Raw genomic sequence first — 22,761 nt, 5'->3', positions numbered from 1 at the left:
ATTCAATCTTAATTTCTTTCCATATGACATTCAGATAAAATTCCAAACAAACCTGTGTCTTAGAAGTAAAAGAGTTTGTTTGCCAAGATTTCCTCGTTTCATTCCCTTTAACTAGAAACTAGTTTTGAGCAAGATATTTTACTCTTCCAGACCTCCACTAAAACCTAATCTCTCAACCTGTGAAAACAATATGAACGAGTAATTGGAGCCACTTAGATTAAGTGTGGTTGAGATTCATTTTATCAAAGGAATGAGCAAGAGAATCACAATTAAACACTTGCAAAGCTGTATGTGTGTTAGTAAATATTTAACAGCTAGTTCTCAGCGAGGAAAAAACAGCTCTGACTGTAGCATTTGCCAATTTTCTTGGTGTAAGTACCTCCACCATGGTTGAGTTCACATTATCAATATGATGATACTACATGGAGAGTATGGGAAAAGATGTGCCATAACACAGCATTACATAGTATTTTCACCATAAAAATACAACAGGTGTAAATGACCTCAAGACCATAGACAATAGCAAAATATTATAAAGTAATTACAAAGTGATGAGTCCTGAAAAGCTATTCCTTTTATTTTAAATATAATTAATTTGACCTTAAGTGTAATAATTTCATTTTTAGTCATGTCTGTGTTAAACGACAGACTTGGGAAATTCCTGACAATCTAAAAATTGTCTTGTGGGAGTCAGAACCAGTCTCCAGCACATCCACTGGGTACTTTTCCTTTAACACTGGGCAGCCAAGTTGACATTGTGTCAAGGATTACAAGGGATTTGCAAATCAGTGAAGACTTTCCCAGACCTTAGACCAGTGGGATCTGTCTTAAGTAAATATCCAAGCGTGCTGAAAATTCTAAAAAGTCCTATGTAACTTGCTTGTACATGACTCAACTTGTCTGGTGCAAATAAATTCATGTTTTTATCTAAAAATTTTGATGTGGGAAAGGCATTTGAATCAGGCAAACCCAAGTTTATCTCAGTTCCCCTTTGCTATTTGTGTGCTCTTGGTTTATTTGTTTTAACTCTTCTATGCCTTAGTTACCTCATTTATAAGTGATGCTAGTAATAGGTTGTGTTATGGACAATAATGAGGGCTATAACCAGTCTTTCTCAAATCCTTACATCTTCAGATACCACAATATTATATAATTTCCCTCATGAAAGGCAAAAATGTAAGTGGAAAAAAAATTAGGCCACTCCCTAGGATCCCTAATGATCTTATAAGTAAAGGTTTTAGTCGTTTATGAAGCTATTAAAATAAATTCCATCAGCTGTAATTTTCACAAGTTTTCTCTTTTACTTAAAGAACAATTTTTGACTCTTTGAAACACCTTCACGAGTCAGTCAGTTTTTCTTCTGCCTATTCAATACATATAGTGGATTCTTCACTTACAGATTTGAAACACAGCCCAATGCAGCCCTGTATTTTTAAATGTACCCAGAATTTCTAAGAGACATCATTTTCCTAGACTTCTTCGCTCCCCTCACTAGCCCTTGACTTTCTCTAGGAATTACTTCCCCCTACTACACATAATAGTAAACAAAAGTATTTAAAGTACCAAACTTCTCAGTGATGAGAAAACAAAGACATGTGAAGGCGTGGATGTTAGAAGATTAGCCAGGTGCACTCACTATCTAGAACCTACCCCTGCATATTAGTGTCACAGAGCAATTTGGACTCTTTTTTCACTATAACTAAAAATCCTATGTACAGCAAACATTTGGGTGACTCATGAGGAGTCATCACTGTGAGTGTCTCACTTACAAATCCAAGGTTCCACTTATTGGAGCTGTCTGGCATGGCGTTGAGAGTATTAAATACGATGGTGTATGTGGAATACTGGGAATAATTCTTCGGTCTTAAATACATCAGGCACCTCCCCTATGTTACCTCTCTGACACCATAATGACTAAGCAGGCCCCAGAAGAAGACAAAACATAAAGAGAAAGCTCTAGATTGCTTTCCACACCCATTTTAGACTCTCCATGTTGCAGGACATCAGCATGTCCGTCACTCCTTAACTTTCTCTAAATGCCAGCTCTAAAGAAAGGGGAAACAAAACTGTCTGCCTCAGGTATGCCCGTCCATAGCTCCATGAACTCATTTCTCAATTTTTCCTTTGCTTTTGCTAGATGTCCCTTCAACTTATCCTCTGACACTGGAGGGAAAAATTGTTGCTTTTAGCAATGATTTCTTGTTCCTCCCTCATTCTTTCCTTCATTGTATTCTCATGTGGTGCTGCTACATACACCACCAGCATGTTCAATGCTTGTGTCCTCACTGACTTTATTTCTCACAGTTCTAGAGGCTGGGAAGGTCTGAGATCAGAGTGCCAGCAAGACTGGGTTGTGGTGAGAACCCTCTTCCTGGTTCACAGATGGTTCTCTTCTCGCTTTGTCCTCACATGGCAGAGACAAACAGATGGAGAGGTAGAGGAAAAGGGAGGGAAGATGGAAGCTCTCTCCTATTTTTTCCCTGTTTTTAATTTATTTATTTTGAGAGAGAGAGACAGAGACAGAGACAGAGACAGAGACAGAAATAGAAAGTGTGAGCAGGGGAGGGGCAGACAGAGAGGAATAGAGAGAATCCCATGCAGGGCTTAAACTCAAGGACCTCGAGATCATGACCTGAGCCAAAATCAAGAGTCGGACGCTTAATAGACTGAGCCACCCAGGTGCCCCACCTCCTGTTTCTTCTTATAAGGACCCTATCCCACCAAGAGCACCCCACCCTCGTGATCTCAAAGACCCTGCCTCCTAATACCATCCCACTGGGGGTTCGGGCCTTAACCTATGAATTTGGTGAGGACACAAATACGTAGTTCACAATACCTATCTTCTACCTCTGTTCTATTGAATCCTTTGAAGTTCCCAATTTTTAATGACCTTAGTGCCCTAAGTTTTGCTTCAGTATGCTTTGCAATCTCTCTGTGCTGGTCAAATTCTGGCGCTCTTTGGCAATGATACATAGCTCAAAAGCCTAAAAAGAAGTCAGCATCTCAAAAGGGAGAAGTCCTAAGAGAAAAGTTAAAATGGAAATATTTTTATTAGAAAATTAATTTAGGGAATATGAAGTGGGAAAAGCATTGTTTTTCCATTTTGCGTAGAAACCCTTCGTTGTTTTTCACAGGATGCCAGTATTCTACCAAATACAGGATTAGCCATGACCTAACCTTTAAAAGAACATACACAGTTCTCTGGGCCCCTGGTTAGCTCAGTCGGTTAAGCATCCAACTTCAGCTCAGGTCATGATCTCAGTTTGTGAGTTTGAACCCCGTGTTGGGCTCTGTGCTGACCGCTCAGAGACTGGAGCCTGGTCCAAATTCTGTCTCCTTCTCTCTCTGCCCCTTCCCTTCTCACTCTCTCTCTCAAAAATAAACAAATGCTAATTTTTTTTTAAAAAAAGGACATACACAGTTCTCAAGGAGAGCCCCACCAAACAGTCAGTCTCTATAAATTAAATGCATAAGATCAGACCTCGGAAGCCCTAGACAAAGTATTTCCTGGGATACACGCTTACACTTACTTAATAAATGTTTGTTGATTTATAGTACTAAATCTCTAGGGCGCCTGGGTGGCTCAGTCGGTTAAGCGTCTGACTTCAGCTCCGGTCATGATCTCTCGGTTCTTTGGCTCAAGCCCTGCATTGGGCTCTGTGCTGACAATGCAGAGCCTATAGCCCAGTTCAAGTTCTGTGTCTCCTCCCTCTCTTCTCCCACCACTCTGTTTCTCTAAACAAACAAACAAACAAACAAACATTATAGTACTAAATCACTTCACAACATATAGAATATTCTGAAATTGCGGAGTTTCTCCTAATGTAGATAATTTTGGAATCTTTAAGGCTGCCTATCACAAAATTAGGAATCCCATGAATGTGAAAGTTATAACATTTACTTTATCATAAAAAGAAAGGTTAAAAAAGAGAAAACTCTTCAATATATTAGTATTAAAATCAAATCCCATTCTAAATAGAGACCATTCATTTGCTAGTCAAGAAAAAAATCCCTACCCTTTCCCACCTAACTGAATTTCATTCTTTCTTCTAGTCACCAAAAATAGTTCTTTTTTGGTCACATGTTAGACTTGCAAGTAACATTTTGGACATGCTTTCTGGCATTAATCTATCCTTAATATTTATGTGTTTCAAGGAAGCCCAAAGAATACAGTTGATTAATGGGGAGTAATTTAAATGGTGCATGCAAATTGTCATGAAGAAATGAAGAGGAAATTATGTCAAAACAGAATGTTCACATTACAATAAAAAAAGAAAGGAATAGTTTTCAATGCCTACTGACTTCTCGAAAAATATTTCTATTGCACCAGACTGAACTTTTAAGATGTCACACTGCTTGTGAAAACTCTTGAAGCAGAGAAAATATCCTACCTAGCACTTGAAAATAGATAAATATATTCTTTTGAGGACTATCATAACATTTTTTAGAAATTATTTTGCCTATCCCTGCTATACAAATGGTTCTAACAAGAGACACGTTTGTATCCATTTTTGTATTCCCTGTACAACCCTTGAATTTTGCCCCGTTGTCATCTCTTAAAACAGGCTTTGGACTATAGATAATTTTCAGCATGAAAGTACTAGCTAAGTGGTAATACCATCAACTAAGTATGGATAGGTTTAAACAAACTTGTTATAACATTTACATCTTTAGATAAGTCTCCCTCTGGTTTTTTCTTCCTTTTCTTTCATGATTTGCTTCATCCACAGCAGCTCCCATTTTTTCCCATTTCTACATAAACCTCTATATTTTGTAGAATTCATCAAAGGATAGAAGTCAGTCATTTCCTGAAGTGTTCCAAATAGCACAACCAAAAGGAAGTAATAGCAATAAACCTCAATGGTTGAAATTTTTCTCATATCGCTTTTAAAAGCTGTTTTATTTTTACTAATGCTGGTCATAATATAAAATCCTGTTTGGTTAATAGTCATTTTTCAGTAAGTTTTTTTTTCCTTACAGGTACACCCATTTAACATCTATGACTTTGAGAAAGAAGAGCAAAGGAATAAAGATGAGATAAGAGAGTCAGAGAAAGAGTAATGGTTTGCTTATAATAGCATTTTAATTCAGTTCTTCCTAATTACATACAAAGAAAACAAGAGGGAAAATTAACAATAGGATCTCATTTCAGGAGGATTATTATATAGAGTTGGTGATCTCGGGGCAAATCTGGCACATTGGCACAGAAAACCACAAAAATACAAGTTTAGTTTATGTCTCAGATGGGTGGTAATCTTAAACCAAACCATATTTATATTTGGTAGGGAAGTGCCAAAGTTTTGTTGAACGAGGAGAGGAAACTGATTTAAACATGGAAATCTAGCAAACTGCAATTAACATGCAGAAACTCTATTTGATTTTTCAGAAAATTTGAAAGCTTAAAATAACTATTTATCACTAAGTGGGATTGCCAAGGTAGGGATAAGTGGGAAGAAAATATTTAGATCCTGTGTTCTTTCCTAGATGGAGCTTCTGTTTCGTTTGTTTTGTTTCATTTTATGGTACATTGTGGTCTCAGTTCACCTTTCAGTGCCTCTAACAGGAGCCATGTTTTCCTCTAGAAGTTTTAAGTGAGTTTTCTTTGGTGTTCGATTAGTATCCATAAAGGTTTGTCCTGTTTCTCTTAGAGAAGAATCAGACAGTACTCTTAGAGGGTTCTGGAATCAGAGGATCAGGAAATCACATGGCAGGTTGTAGGAGGACTCACGGCCTTGACAGTCATGCCGTTGTTATGGTTTGTTAGTTACCTTGCACACACAGTAAGTGGAGGGACAGATCCCATTCTAATAAGGTGGCAGCTACATTCCTTTCAAAATGACCATAGTTTTTCTCTTGTGAATTCATTTCACAAATTATACAGACAAGTTTAACGTGGTCTCCAAATGGAAACAGAATGTTGAGGCTCTAAAACCGTTTCTCATATGATACACATAAAAAAAAAAAAAAAAAACCTAACTCTTAAATGCACTTGCACTCTGTTCTTGGTGTCTGCAAACTATCCTTTGCTTGAATCCTTCAGGATTCTTTCATTTGGTACCTCTGAAAACCAAAATAATCATAAGGTTTATTTTTTATGGTTTGCATATTTTAAGAAAAAATGGTAAATAAATCATTCGCCCATTAAGAATGATTACTAGCATATAAAGAGGAATATGGAATTACCTTAGATATATTACACACGATGCTTTTTGGGACGGCAGCTAATTTCAGCAGAAAGGTCATGCAAAAAATAATGTGATTAGGAGAGGTTGAAGGAAAAAAATAGCCACATATTTGGACATAGACCAAATTCCCTTTTTGCCACTGTAACTGAAAACCATTGCTTCAATATTTAATGAAACGCTTATGCTGCAGCACCTGGTCACATTGTCAGCACTGCCTAACCACTGCCTCCCCCGTGGGTCATTACTGCCGCCATCTGAAAGGGGGCAAACTGTTCATCGATGACAATAATGCCAGTCTTTAAGAATCTACAGCTACAAAACAGCAGGAGACAGAGTTACTTTGGCTTTGATCTTGGGAAAAATGGCTGGGGGCAAAATGCTGTTTCCTACCATCAGAGACCATACAGTTAGCAATAATTCTGTAAGTCAAAGCCATTCACGGGACTCAACTTGGCTGCCCTGCTTTGCTTTCTCTCTCCCCTTGCAGAAAGCTTGCAGCTCCTGGTGAGAGATCCTTGTCAACAGGAAAACACTAGTTCACGCTACCCTGCTAATGATCCAATGCATCAATACCTCAAACAATCACAACAAGCAGATGTCCTAAGTTAATATAGACTTCCCTGGGATTTTCCTGGCGAAACACGGCTTTAAAAGGCATTAGTCTTTTGTCCTCACTAGAGAACGGCTAAATCCTGGCACCAATTCCTTGGGTATGTGAACCTCAGCCTAATGGAATTTAATTACTTTAGTGGTATTAATCATCTGTACAGTAGAGCAAAGAGTATTTTATTACCACTTTTAAGGGTTATCGGCACATTTATTTCAAATGAACTGTCAAACTGCATTACGTGTAAGGCATGCCAGGTTTGAGTTCTGCAGCTCAGGTGAAAATAAATTTACAGTTTAAAACTCTTCCCCTATCATCAGCATCCCACCCATTAATAGTTGCAGCACATATGTAAGACTCTCAAAATTAAAAGAAATTAAGTGTTGAATTAGCTATTCATTTTTTACTCTCTGGTTTTATTCCTTATTCCAACCATTTTGACTACTCATTTGCAAAGGTTGCTTTATACCAAGGACCCCAGGAACACCAATTGGCATCAAATAGGCTGTGACACCATTACAGGCTTAGTTACAGAAAAGTGACGCTAATCTTTTCCATTATCAGGCAACAAGCACCAGCTCAATAATATAAGATTCCTCCAATTCACACCATGTAGCAAATGCTTTTGTTTTTGTTCATATTCAGGGAAAATGAATGTGTACTTCTCTCTCCTCTTGGTTGTTTTTAGCCCTATTTGAATTGTTCTATAAAGAATTCTAAGAAACTCTTGCATCATTTATAAAGCTCTCCTCCTGTGCTAAATAGATCCAAGAGTGGATTGCAAGATGCCAAACTCAGGTTAATTCTGTAGACTTCAGTAAACTTTCTGTTTGTCATAAAGCATTCTACAGAATCCAGGGGCAGCAAACCGGGAGAGTGGGAGTGGGGGAAGTGCAGGATGGAGGTCCAGATACAAGGTGGCCAGAGAGCTCCTGAGGGTTCTGGAAGCAGACTGTCTGAGCTTCATTACCCCAGGTATTATTTATGATACTGGTATAACAGGCAATATATGTGGTCTTTGTCCCCAGTTCCTGGCATAAAGCTCCTCAAACTCTTGGAATTTCCAGAGCGATATGAGTGTTTTCATCCTTTACAGAGGAGCCCTTTTTGAGCTTATGCTACTGACGTGACTTTAGGGTGGGAACCCTACGTAGCCTCAGGTTGGGTCTGGTCAAGGGAAAGACCAAGCGTTCAGAGGGTTAGAATTTCCAATCCCATCCACAGACCTCTAGGAAGGAGGAGGGAAGAGTGGGGGCTGCAGAGTAAACTCTGTAAAAACTCTTGAGCAACGAGAGTTGATGAGTTTCCAGGTGGAGGTGCCAGGAAAGCAGGAAAGCAGGCTCTCTGGGGAGAGCCTGGGGACTCTGCCCTCTCCTTGCCCTACGCACCTCTTCCCTCCGGCTGCTCCTGAGTTTTATCCTTCCATAAAAAACCGATAATCTAGCAAGTGCAATGTTTCTGTGAGTTCTGTGAGCCACTCTAGCACATTCATCAAACCCAAAGAGAGGGTCGTGGGAACCCCTGATCTGTAGCCAAGAGGTCATAAGCACAAGTGACAACCTGGACTTGAGACTGGCATCTGAAAGTAGAAGGGCAGTCTTGAGGACTGAACCCTTAAGCAGTGGGACCTGATGTTATCTCCAGCCAGTGTCAGAATTAAGTAATGACTTGGTGCTATTGGGAAAAACACACATATTAGACATACCTTCGATAAATTCTTCAACCTCCTTGGTTTCCTCTATAAATTGGGAATATAATCATAAGCTAATTTTAAGGTTCAAAGACAGTATGTATAAATCAAGTAATCTTAGCGGAATGCCTGGTATATAGTGGGCTCTGTTATGTTGTTGTTATGATTATAAGGAGGAGATAGAATACTTGGAAACCCATATGTTCCACCTTATCTACATGGGTCAATATCATATTGAATGAATTCCCAACGAATTCTAGTGACTTGTAAGACACTTTCATTTTTTTTTCTTCCTCAACCCACCCCTCCTCTACCAAAGCCCCCCAACCTGTTCCACCTCCACCTGTTTAAGGCATTTCCACTCATTTCATTTTGGAGACATTCTGCAGTGAGAAGCAAATGAGAGCAATTTGTGACATGAGATACCGCATGTGCAAAAGACACATAATTAGTGTCAGAATGGATGCATTTGCTTTTTAAAGTCTATTTGTCCTGTGATTTCAAATGAATCAAGCTGCTATATCTCTCTCAACAGCTTCATACTACTCCATAATGAATTAAATGGCTCCTTTGGGAAAAAAAAAGTGTAAGTTTTATGAATAAAATGCCTTTTCAAATGTTGGGATAAGAACTTAAAAAGACTCTTATGTCTAGTACCCCTTCCTTTAAAGAACTTCTCCAAACTCCCTATCTTTGAAAGAAAAGCATTCTCCAAGAAAAAAAAAGAAAAAAAAAAACACCTCTCCACCTACCCTCATCTTTCCAAACGTTATAATTAGCGGTGGGGGGTAGAATAAAAGCTACAGTATTCAGCAAAGGCAGAATAGGGCCCTGAATTTCTCTACCCCAGTTTAGTTCTCTGACGTCCTAAACATACAATCAAGACCCCAAATCCTTTTCAAAGACATTTCATAAGAGATGAGAGGGTGCTCCATTCAAAGCTCTAAAATGTTTAGATTCTGCGCTTCAGTTCTTCTATTTCCACTCTATCTCTATGCCTCTCTCTTTCTTCCCTGAATATTCCTGTTTGGTATTGAAATAATATACCTTCTGAGTTTATTCTCTTAACTCTACCTCTGAAATAAGCTTGGTTTCTCCAGATTTCCCAAACTTTGGTCTTTACTCATTTCCTTACAGATTTGAAAAACAGAACAAAGATTTTTGAACCTAACAGTAACCTATGGAAAAGGCAGAAAATCGTTTTAAACTTTGGGAAGACCAGAGCTGTGGATGCTTGAAAAGAAAAGTGTTAATAAATAATTTAATTGAAAGCAGTTGGAGATTCAAGAAAACAATCTGCACTGACCCAACCAGATATATACACATCCAGATTATATGTAAATCCAATTTCTAGTAGTGGTTCACGCTTCATATTTTGGAAGAAAGTTAAAATTAGCTACAGATTTACGAGATTAATTTTTTCCTACTTGAACAAACAGAAAATAAATAACGGACATCTCAGATTCCATCCAATGGTCCATGGGGAACATGTTTACCTCATAGTTGTCACCTGCGTTATAAAAATTAACATTACTGTGAAGACTAAGAACAAGGCTCATGGTGAAGGGTTTAGGATGTAATCCTAGTACCCTTTTATTCTTCCAACCATAAACTCTGATTCTTCACTGTGAAATGAAGATAATATTAATCATCTTAACAAGCACATGAGGAAAAATGACATAAAATTTACATACCAAGTTAAACTACATAAATCGGACATGTTATAAAATGACCAACATCATTAAAAGAAAAATAAAATAGTATCATCTCTTTTCCTAGAGGAAGCCTCAGGCTTCACAATAGTAAGCTATAGCTATTTTTAGTTCTGGGTACTAGGGACAAAGTATCCTTTATAATGAAAAAGACTTTCATTTAATATACATTCTCCAAACGTAGAATTCTTTTGGCATAATTTCTCTGTTCTTCAGGTATTTGCCTCTAGATTTGGCCATGACCACTATATGAATGATAAGCCCTTGTTAGCTGCTATCAGAAATGATTGACTAAGTGCCCAGTTGCATAGGAAACTGGGCTAATGGAGTTATCATACAAACCCAATGGATGTTTATACTCTGGAGGGCAAATGCTAAAGTGATGTGAATGCATATAACTGAAAATAAACATAGGTGGAAAAACAGCTAGTGAGAGCTATTAGTTCTTACAACATGCATGATCGTTAAGTTCATCATTTTATTAAACATTTCCTATTCACTAATCACTTGATGAGTACTCAGAGTACAAAACTGCCAATATCGGGATCATCAGTATTACAGAAATGATTACATAAATTGTGGTACATCTATTGATGCAATATTATGATATCAAAATTATCACTGAGAGCTTAGAATGGAGGAGTATGTTTTCGCTAAAATGAAAATAAATGGAAAACATTAACTGATCAGTTTTGTTGGTCACAGCAAGAATTTTTTTTCCTTTTTTCCAGCTTTCCCAAATTTACTAATATCCTTCTTATGTTCTTTTTCTGAGAAAACACAAATGCAATTAATTTTGTTAATTAGGAAAAGAGAGGAGAGACTTCACTTTATGCTTTTGTGTCACTGCAGAAGGGTTTTCAACCTACAATTACTGTTATATGTTGGTTGGACAGAGGTAAGTATATAACTTAAAGAATAAAGCCACTAGCATAGAAGTTCTGCGTCTACCAGACTACTGGCTTTAAGTACCATTCCACTTTTCAGACACGTTACTATCGATTTTTCTTTATCGTTGAGGTTTATTTATTGCTACTATTTATTTTATCATCAGCATCAATCACTCAATTACCAAAATGTCCTTTATTGGGCTGTTTGTGAAAACAAGTGACTTCCCACTTAACAAAACTCAATTTTTAGAAATAAATTGTCTTTGCATGAAGTCATCCCCAACTTGCTCATTTTTCTCCATTCCTACAGATATTTTCATTCTCTGCTTGACATGTCCTAAGGTGCCTTGACTGAAATTAGACTTGGTATTCTAGATGAACGTGTATCATTATTTGATATAACATCAACTTAATCTTTCCATAGTATTTACTCCCTCTTTTAATGCCCCCTGGAGCCCTATTTGCCTTACTGACTGCCTATGTGTGATGCGGAGTCTTCTTCCTAGAACTGTCCATGATGACTCCTAATTCACTTAAACAGCACACACTGTTTTAATCATATCTGTTTTCACAGATATCACATCTTTTTATGAGCTGAACTGTTCTTTTGCTAGCTTAGCTTTTCTTTTATGTAAAATGTTCTAGGTCAGATAAGTAATATGGTATTCAAAGATATAATGATAAAAAGTAATGTTAGCTCAGTGGCAAAAAAACAAAAAACAAAAAAAAACCCAACTATGTTTCACACATAGTGTTAATCATTTCTACAAATATATGAGAATTACATTAAAAGATTTTCATATGAGTGAATATTGAAATATTTAACACTTATGAAAGAGATTTATGTGCCCGTCATGTTTTTCATAAATGTCTTTGCCATTTTACTAATTAACCAAAGATATCTCTGTTTAGACAAATTTTGTCTCCATCGCAGCCTATGCTCTTTCTACATTACTTTTTCCTGCAGTAAAATTAAAGCACTCAGTTTTACACACTAATCATCCTCTAGGTAACAGATTGCAATATTTTGAATACAAAAGTATGAGACAGGAAGATGGGATGTTTGGGCGCTCATCCCGGATCTTTCGCCCAATGTGTGCCGTGCTCTGGAAATGTACTGCTTTCTCCTTCCCCTCAGTTAACTTGTTCAAAGAATGGATATAGCAATTTTAACTACCTGCAAGATGTCACAATTTTTGTGGTTAAAAATAAATGTGATTCCCGATTATTTTTCCTCAGATTACATTTGAGTGTTCTTAATTGCATCTTTACATACCTTCCGAAAATTACAACCTGTGAGGGGCACCTGGGTAGCTCAGTTGTTTTAGCATCTGACTTGGACTCAGGTCATGATCTCATGGTTCCTGAGTTCAAGCCCCACATCGGGCTCTCTGAGAAAATGGGGTGAGAGGGATCAAGATGGCTGAAGCCTGCAAATTGCAAAGTCCTAGATGACTTTGACAAGAATTATTTTGGTGAAACAATGGAAAAAAATGTCTGATTGGAAGAGGTTCAAGAGAGAACTCTGGGAGAAAATGACTAAGGACAACTTTTTTTTTTCCCCCTGTTAAAATAGAGAAATGGCATAGTAGAGAGCAGGGCATTTGCAGGTAAGAGAATTTTTTATATGTCACATTATACGACAGAGTTTTTATTTTGCTGATGAGAGTGACCCAATAGGAACAAATGATTGTGCCGGAGAAAGAAAGAGTTGCTTGAACAATCTCCTTTAATAGGGGAGAAGAGACAAAATTCAATGTAGAAATTTTCCTTGGGAAGGGCAAAGTTTATCCATAGTAAGATCCACATAAAAGGCAGAATTTGAAAATACTCTTCTATTTTTTTAATCTTTTTAAAATGTACATTTTTTTTTTTAAATTTCTGAGAGAGAGGTAGAGACAGCATGAGCAGGGGAGAGTCTGAGGGAGAGGGAACACAGAATCTGAAGACAGGCTCCAGGCTCTGAGCTAGCTGTCAGCACAGAGCCCACCCAACACGGGGCTCGAACCCTCGAATCGTGTGATCATGACCTAAGCCAAAGTCAGATGCTTAAGCGACTGAGGCCCCCAGGCACCCCTGAAAATACTCTTCTAAAAGAATATAAAGTGACCAGACTAGCGAAACATACTATGGCTTCCAGGGAACACTAAAAGCCCAGCTCATGTAGTGGTAAAGTGGGATCACCAACAATGTTGTGAGCTTTCTTCCAGTCAGCCGTGAGGGTGCAGAGTGAAGAGTTGAATTTGTCCAGGTAAGCTGATGAAAGGGGGAGCATGAGACGATCAGTCTAATTAGGATAGGAGTAACTAGGACACCGGGTGATCGTGAGAAAAGGTACACATGATTGGTGGATCCTAGGGGAAGTTGAGATTTAGAAAGGGAGAGTTGGAAAGATAAAAATGTGATTGGAGAGTGAGAAGCTTGAGACTGAGATGATGGAACAGGTCGCGTTATTGGCATCGGCAAGGTCCTGAAATTACCGGGAATGGTTGGTAAAGGAATTGTTGGCCTTCACTCAGAGTTTCTGATGCCATAGGTTTGGGGTTGAATCCTAAGATCTGCACTTCTAGTAAGTCCCAGCTGATGCTTAGTCCCCTGGTCTGGGCCCATAGTTTGAGAATCACCGGTCTGAAACGTGATTGTGGGTGAGGTAGTGTGGAAAACAAGATTGCTATGGGAGAGGAATTCAAGGAACATGGAGGCTGGAGTATTAGAAAACTCATTTATGTGACTAATACACAAACAGAGCTATTCAATCCATGATGTCAATTTTATTCAGCCACCAATTGTGAGTCCAGTGTTGTGTCTGATGTGAGGTCTCATATAGAATCAATCAAACAACAAAAAGAAACAAATGAAGAAACACCTTCACTTCCATGAGACTCACATTTCCGAATTAGGTCTGTCTCATGGAAAGATGCAATAAATTTATGGAATTATGTATTCCACTGAAAATCGGGGAATTTCTGCTGTACTTTGTCCAGAGCAAAGAACATGGGTTTCTGACGGGTAAACAGAATAATTTCAAATATTGAAGAGAGCTCATTAAACAAAATCCTACCTAATCATTTTATAAAATGAACATCCAACTTATAAATTTGCATTTTTATGTATTGAGTATTTTATACATGCATTATTGCTGTACTCTTTCCCCACAGGGGAAAAAACAGGCCCCAAAACAGTATTATTACAACTTCAGGGAGTTTAAGGACCCTAAAAAGCCCATCTATGCTAAGTGTCCTTGATCTAACTGAAAGTCAACCAAAGATAAAACTGCAGAAAAAATGCTTTTGTATCTTTCCTTCATCGCCATCACACACAGCCCTTTTTATCAAAAAGTTTCTTTTGCAAAAACAAAACAAAACAAAACAAATGTATTTCCTAAGCGCAAGAAGTTTTATAAATATCTCTTAAGACATGAAAATCACACCAACAGAACTAATCATATATTTTCATGGATCCTGAGCACTGTGAAGCATCTAAGAAGATATAGGGTCATGGTTTTGGACATCAAAACATACCCGAAAACCACACTATACAATATACTACATATAGTTTTATGTTATGAAAGGGAATATAAAGCACACACACGTGAAATTTACCCAAAAATACATGGATTCAAGTAAGGATTCCAGAAAGCAAAAGGAGAAATGTCACAACATTGATAATAAATTTGTCGTCACAATAGGAGTTCAAATATTAAGTCCCTCCAACACAATAGCCTTTCATTTGAGAATAGTGAAGAAGTCGCTTTCTGAAAGAAATCAGCCTGGAGTTGAACCTTGTAGAAGGAGGCAAAACAAATGAAATCAACATGTAGAAAGGATGTCTCAGAGACAGGGTTGGATGGCTACCTGTTGGTCTGAAATCTGACATGTTTGGCAAGTTCTCCATCAAAATGCACCAGACCTGTCATTAGAGAGTGAAATGGGCCAAACAATGTGCAAGATCTCAGCAGAGCAGATGAGCAGATTCAAATTAATGCAGAAGCTAACGTACCAAAGTCTCCTCCAGGAAACCTGCTTCCCTGCTTCCCAGTCTCTGCTTAGGGACTATTCAACCATCAGCCTTGTTCAAAACACCCACTGTTATCATTGTCTCATCATTATATAGCTGTGAGCAGTTTACAGTTTACAAAGGTGTTTCATATACATGGCCTCATTTCTTGCTGTTAATAGCATTTGTATTGACCTTTCATTAAGCAACTTCAAGGAGATAAACAAGGAAGAAAATGGACGCAATTATCTCATCTATGTAAAGTCTCATTCCACTAAAAAGAGTCTTTAAAAAGTGACACAGATTGACACGCTTTGCACTGGAAGAGTAATGCAGCAAGTATCCTTGCTATTGTCCCCTAGAATACCCATGTAGGTTGAGCTTTAGTAGTCAAAAGAAGTGGAACATTCCAAGTCAAATTAGAATAATTTGACTCTGGGTAATTAAAAAGGAAAAAAAAAGGTCTCCTTATCTTCTGAATCTCAGAGGTTGTCGAAACAACGCGTTTTGCTCTTGTTTGTTTCTTTGACCAAATTCTCCAAATTAAATAATGGGGATATTATTATTACCCATTATATCGAATTATATGGAAATATTCAAGATATTTGGTTAGTAACTTTTCAGATTAACTTGGGCATAGTAAACATAATTTGTATTTTTTCATAATTTAAATTTTTCATAATTTAAGACCAGAAAGGTCTTCTGATCATCAGTGACCTGGGGTAGCAGGCAGATGATGAAACTGAATTGAACAACCTCAACACTAAGGAGGGAAAGGCCAGTGCTGAAAAATACATCGACTTTATTAATGGTTCTCTTGAGTTAGGATCCAGGTTATTGGAATTTTAAATAAAATCAAAATTTAAAACTTTGCGTGTTGATTATTTTAACTACGCATTTTACCTCCCGGACCTGGTCTCTCTAGTTTTAATGCTTTATTGTATGCCTTTAGAAAATGCTTCATTAAAAAAGTTGAGAAGTTTCCCATATCTTGGAAATAGGTAATAAAGATCTTTTGGAATACTCAAAATGTGCTATTACTCAGAACTTTTGCAGCTTTCTGGAATAAGCATAGCAGAGCTGACGGCCACCACTCATGTGCCAATCAAGGCTTTAGGAAATCCTGAGACACCTTCTGACTCTTTAAAGGCCAAATATACAATTAAACTTGGTTTCCATTTTAGGCAAGTTAATTTGGCTCTGATTATTAGAAATTAATCGCCTCTAAATTTTATATGGAATTTGTATATGAATATTTGGTTAAACAAAGTATTTTATTTTCCAATAATTCCAGATAACAGAGTGCACTTTAATTTTTATTCAGAATTTTAGTCACTAATGTAAAACTTTCCTCTTTGCAACTATCTATCATGGTGTAGTTGAAAAAATGACTACATTTCTTTTTGGTCATGGAAAACTGCATACACTAGCCTGGAAGCAAAATATCTAGGAAGAAAACCCAAATAAATCTAGAACCAAGAAAAAAAGCACAAGGTATCCAATTTCATTCAACAGTGATTAAAATTCCCAAACCACATGTAAAATTCTGCTGACCGGATTCAGCCAGAAGTGAAATAAAGGAAACAAAAGTTTTTTTATGCATAGTTAAAAAAAAAAAAAATCATGGGTAATCATAAACTCCACTCTACCAGGAAAAAATAGCAAGATTTAAAATTGTTGTAATAAGGCAGTGGTTAAGAATACAACTACATTATGCTAATTATCATAGTTATACCATTAGCCAATGTAAATTACTACACTTATTAAAGGAACAAAAATGGCTCTGTGCTTAGAAGATACAGATAAGTTATAGTAAGGTTTAGAGGCTGAGAGTAAAATTATGCCTCTTTTGCAATAAAAATAATAGTTTTAAATAGAAAATAATAAATAACATGAGTGAACATGCAAGTGTATAATAATTAGTTTAACTTTTATAGAGGGCAGGACCTCAGTTTTATTATCACCACTGTATCATATTCACTTCAGCTCTGTACAACTGCAGGCTTCTGTAGTTAAAGCAAATGTTTGGTGTGTTGTGGCTCTAATTCTTACAAGGGCATGTTCATTTTTTTTTTTTTTTTGCACCAATGAAGAAAGAACCAAAACAATTTTCAAGACCCTTCGATTGAATTGTTATTTTAAGTTCACATCATCTTTTCCTCAAGCCCAAGTTAAAGCTTGGGAGGTACTCTTGACATCTCCTCTACACCAGGAATCACTTACCAAAACCTGTGAGTCCTATTTCCTAATGCTTCTCAAATATGTTCCCTGCTCTCCATCTCTACCAACATCCCAGTCCAAGTTACCCTCATTTCTCACCTCACTTCAATCAACAGGCTTTTCGCCGCTCTCTCTTCTGATGCCTTATTCTGAACCAGTCAGAGCATCCCGATACAACCATGTCTGTCTGGAGTTTCTCACTGCTGCAGGGATAACTTATATGAATATGCTGTTCATAATCCAGCCTTTCCCATCTATTTTCTGATCCTTCAGTGTTCTATTCTTCTTCCGACCTTCAGGCTTTCCCTCTTCTTCAATGCTTTTCCCCAAACTATGGCATACTCAGCTTAACAATCTCTTACTTACAAAAGTTCACTTTGCTCTCCTGGTAGGTCAGGTCAAACATGTCTATCATATATCAGTCCATTATAGACTTATCATAATTCTAATTATTTGTTTATATGTCTATTATCCTTGTCCCCCCTGCTCTACATGCCCCTCACTTCCAAAAACACATTATATACATCAACTTTGTTAGGCAGAGACCATGGAAGTCTTGTTCTCTACCAGATCTCCAGCTCTAACAACAGTTCATACTACATAATACAAATGCCCACCAAACTGGAATGGAATACCTCCACTCCTGGGAGAAAAAATGTTCCATAGCTTTGGGGCTGGGAGCCAAGGGTGGCTCCACCAAAGAATAAGCCTAGATAAAGAATAGCAGGAAATAAACCATCTTTTCTGAGAAGGAATTGACCTTGCTCATCCTTAAACATCTTATTTTGAGCATCAGTAAATCAGGAGTACAAAGAGCTACTGGACGTTGTTCACAATTGTAGGGTATTCTAATAAAACAATTTTGATGAGCACACTTTCTAAACTATAAAGAGCTATGCTATACAAATGTAAGTTATTACTGGGATATGTGTGTATATGTGTGTATAAATGTTGATTTGAAGACGTATTTAGATATAATTATAAATATTTATATTTTCCCAACTGTGCTGTGATTTTTTACAAGGGTAGAGATTGTGTCTTCCTTTAGTGAAGTAAAAATTATGTTTGTTTTTCAAAGCTGAAACAAGTAATGTCTTCTTTTCTAGGTCTTATCCAGTAATGGGCACACAATGGGTTGCCTACAAATGCTTTATGAATGAAAAGTTCGGTGGTCTTTGGTAATCATGGGGAAAAAGCCATGCATAGTGACAGGCTCTGCAAGGAATCACTGAAAAGCAGATTACATATAGCTTTCCCAGGGAAGTTCATGTGTCACTTTGTACTTGCATTCAAACACACTCACAGATTAATGTAGTGGTGTTGGACCTGAGTACGAAATACTTGTGATTTACAGAAGACTTGATGGAAAGGGGCTTATCTTTGTATCTCCCTAAGAAGAAACCCAGTCAAATAGCATTCTTTTCTTGCTAATCGAGATTAAAATTTACAGAGTTAGTGGCAGAAATATGAGGAAATTACCTAATCATTTATTTCAGAATGAATTCTTAAGTGCATTGCTTTTAAATTTCAAAATTGGTAAAAAGTAATTTTTCTTGTCTACAATTAAAAAAAAAAACAGGAAAAAGATGGAGCAGGGAAAGAAAACTGTGAACAACAACAAACCATGGTAATCAAAACAGTATGGTATCAGAATGGGAACAGTGGGAGAGATCAGTGAAACACACTAGAGAAACCAGAAAAAGTCAATAGCGGGAACTGAATATACAAGAAGATGCAATTTCACATATTCAAGAAAGGATGATTTATTTAACAATAACAACGCTGCCAATAGCTATCCCTCTGAGGAAAAAAAAATCATATACTAAAATTTAAGCAAATCAAATTTAAAAAAACCAAAGCAAATCAAAAACAAATCAAAATAATAGAAGAAACTTTAAGGGCTGAATTTCCAACACAGAGAGATAAAAAGAAAAGCAAGATACATGCAAATGAGTAAAAATTACAATTTTTGAGTGACAAATGATTCTTTCTACACACAAAATCCAGCGGCAGATAATATTTTAAGATTTCGAAATCCAGATGACATAAAAGTTTTAAAATCTACAGTTTACAAGTAGTTTTTCAAATTGGTAACAGAAAGATCTACCACCCACACTGATGCACCTTGAAAACATTATACTACGTGGAAGAAGCCAGACACGAAAGGTCACATATTATGTGATTCTGTTCATACGAAATATCCAGAATAAATAAATCCATACTGACAGAAAGCAGATTGGTGGTTGCCAAAGACTGGGGAGAAGGAGAAACGGGGAATAACTACTTAATAGATACAGGGTTTGAGCGTGGAAGGCAAAGGAAAGGTTTGGAACTAAATAGAAGTGTGGCTGCACAACATTGGGAATGTACTAAATATCACTGAATTGTTCACTTAATTAAAAAAAAATTTTTTAATGTTTATTTTTGAGAGAGAGAGAAACAGAGCATGAGCATGATAGGGGCAGAGAGAGAGGGACACCCAAGATCTGAAGCAGGCTCCAGGTTTTGAGCTGTCAGCATAGAGCCATATGCAGGGCCTGAACTCACAAACTATAAGATCAAGACCTGGGCCGAAGTCAGCGCTTAACCAACTGAGCCACCGAGGTGTCCCTGAATTGTTCACTTTAAAATGGTTAGTTTTATATTATGCAAACTTCACCTCAAATTAAAAAAAAGATATACTATCCAATTGACGTACAAAGCATTTGAACAAACATTTCACAAAAGAGTGACTCCTAATGGCCAATAAATTTATAAAATACATTTAACCCCTCAGGAGACAGGAAAATGTAAATTCCATGAGATAGTTCATGTCCATCAGATTTGAAAAATTTACACAGAGAAGAGAAGTAGCACCTACTTCTGGTGAGGATTTAGAAAAATGGTTTCATTTAACAATGAAAGTTGTAAACGTGAATTGTTCCAGGACTTTTTGAAAATAATCCAGACAGATCTACAAAAATTAAAATTATATATACCCTAGTTTCAGTATTCCTGTTTCTGAGAATGAATCTCAAAACTTAAAGCATCAGTAGGTAACAAGAATGTTTACTGAAACACAAAGAATTGGAAATAAACGAAAATGCCTTCAACAGGGAAGCGGTTGAAGATCGACCAATGGGAGGAATCTTTTTCCCCAATGTCATGTGACAACATGCAGAGAAGTCCAAGTTCATATACTGCAATCCCAGTTTTGTAAAGCAACAGGAATAGATGTTTACATATGATTATATGAACATGAGGAAAGTCATGGAAACATGCACATAGGCTACTAGCATTAGTGACACAATAGGTGAGGAGGAACGTCAGATGGTCTGAGAAGGAGAAAGGGTAGAGGGAAACAGAAAAGGGGACAAAGAACAGCAACAACAAAAACCTGTCTTACTTTTTATAGTCTCACTTTAAGCAAGTAGAAAGTAACTTTAAGCAAATAGAGAAAAACTCGGCAATAAAGTCCTTAAAACAAGAAAACCCTCACCTGGGTGGAATGAGTCCAATTCCTGGAAAGTCTCCCACGAGTGTATCAAAACTCCTCTCATGGCCACAGTGATTAAGGACTTAAGGGTGGTGACCTGTCTTAGAAGGAAGACTGTGAGATTGGGATCAGCAGCCACAGTACATCTGATATGCTTGAATTAGGGCTTCTGTGAAAGTAGGACTTTGGGCTAGTTATTTAAATTATTTAATGTGAAATTTCATTCATACTTCTGTACATTTAGAATAATAGCACCTAATCACCAGAGCTGTAGCGACTTTTTTTTTTTTTAAACATTTTTATTTATTTCTAGGAGAGAGAGAGAGAGAGAGAGAGAGAGAGACAGCGTGAGCAGGGGAGGGTCAGAGAGAGAGGGAGTCACAGACTCTGAAACAGGCTCCAGGCTCTGAGCTGGCAGTCAGCACAGAGCCCGACGCGGGGCTCGAACCCACGAACCGCGAGATCACGACCCGAGCGAAAGTCGGACGCTCAACCGACTAAGCCACCCAGGCGCCCCTGTAGCGACTATTAAGTGAGACAATGCATGGGAAAATCTTATCACAATGCCTGGCACTGAGATTTCAGTAAATGGGAACCAGTAGAAGTGAGGCAAGAACCCAAAACTATGGAAAAGTCCATTCCAGCACTTTCCCTACTACCTATGTTGGTCTTCCATTACTGGAATTTGAAGACATTTTCCTAGTTAAAAATCAACCAAAGAGTGGTGCCTGGGTGGCTCAGTAGGTGGAGCATCTGACTCTTGATTTCAGCTCAGTCATGATCTTGTTGTGGTCATGGGGCCCAGCCCCACGTGGGGTTCTGTGCTGACAGTGCAGAGGCTGCTTGGGATTCTCTCTCTCCCTCTTTCTCTGCCCCCCTGACACTCACGCATGCTCTCTCTCTCTCAAAATAAATAAACTTTCAAAAATGTATTTTTAAAAAAGCAACCAAACAGAAGTGGTGGGCAAACATATTTGCAGTTGCCTCTGCCTGTTATGTTTTCCCCTAAATGTTTGTGTGGCTCTTTCCTCTACCTCTTCCAGGCCTTTGTTTCAAAGTCACCTTCTTATTCCCTAACTTTCCTACCTAAGAATTCAACAAAATCAAAATAAAAAACTCTGATATTTCATATCCTCCTTTTTTGCTTTGTTTTACTTATTTATTTTATTTCCTGTCTTCCCTTCTCAAATGTAAGTTATTGTTTGTGTCGCCCACCACAATGTGAGGCAGGGACTTTTGTCTACTCTCTCCTATATATCTAATATGTAGATAAGTGGAACACCGTGGGCACTTCATAAATATGTAGTTTATGAAGTTTAATGAATGAGAACCATCGTTTAAAATTTTATTGACATAATAGATATTACAAGCATACGTATATTCACATAACATATACGCTTATATAAACACCTACATAAACAATATATACTTATAACCATTATTAATAACACACGTAAAATGTAAAGAATAATCTGACAACTTTACAAGGATGAACTTCCATACAGGTTTACTGAATTAAAAGCAAGCTCCTCTTATAAGACTTGAAGTGATTCTAACAAAGATTTCAAATTGCATGAGATTAATGAGTCAACCAGGAGAGTTGAAAATACTCATCATAGGGGCTCCTGGGTGGCCCAGTCAGTTAAGTGTCTGACTTTGTCTCAGGTCCTGATCTCACGGTTCGTGGGTTCGAGCTCTGTGTCAGGCTCTGTGCTGACAGCTCTGAGCGTGGAGCCTGCTTCCAATTCTGTGTCTCCCTCTCTCTCTGTCCCTCCCCTGCTCACACTCTGTCTCTCTCAAAAATAAACATTAACAGACTTTAAAAAAAGAAAAGAAAAGAAAATACTCATCATATTGTTGGGCTCTCACAAAAGGGAATTGATATTTGTAGACTATAGGTGTTGTGGGGGATTGATTGAACTTTAAGAAAAAAAAAAAAAAACAGCATCTGATCCTTTTTTTTTTTTTTTTTTTTTTTTTTTTTTT

The 22,761-nt window shown here is 37.4% G+C and overlaps 1 non-coding gene across 1 annotated transcript; it reads right to left on the bottom strand.

Moving 5' to 3' along the window:
• Window positions 1-21,202: 21,202 nt before the first annotated feature.
• On the bottom strand, window positions 21,203-21,287 carry TRNAE-UUC. The gene has a single exon. It is a non-coding gene; the product is annotated as a tRNA-Glu (tRNA).
• Window positions 21,288-22,761: the final 1,474 nt, after the last annotated feature.

Source organism: Hyaena hyaena, unplaced genomic scaffold (genome assembly GCF_003009895.1).
Source record: "Hyaena hyaena isolate Hyena2069 unplaced genomic scaffold, ASM300989v1 scaffold_1246, whole genome shotgun sequence".
NCBI classification, from domain to species: domain Eukaryota; kingdom Metazoa; phylum Chordata; class Mammalia; order Carnivora; family Hyaenidae; genus Hyaena; species Hyaena hyaena.
Note: the sequence above shows the minus strand (reverse complement) of the source record. Positions and strands in the feature narration are given on the sequence as shown.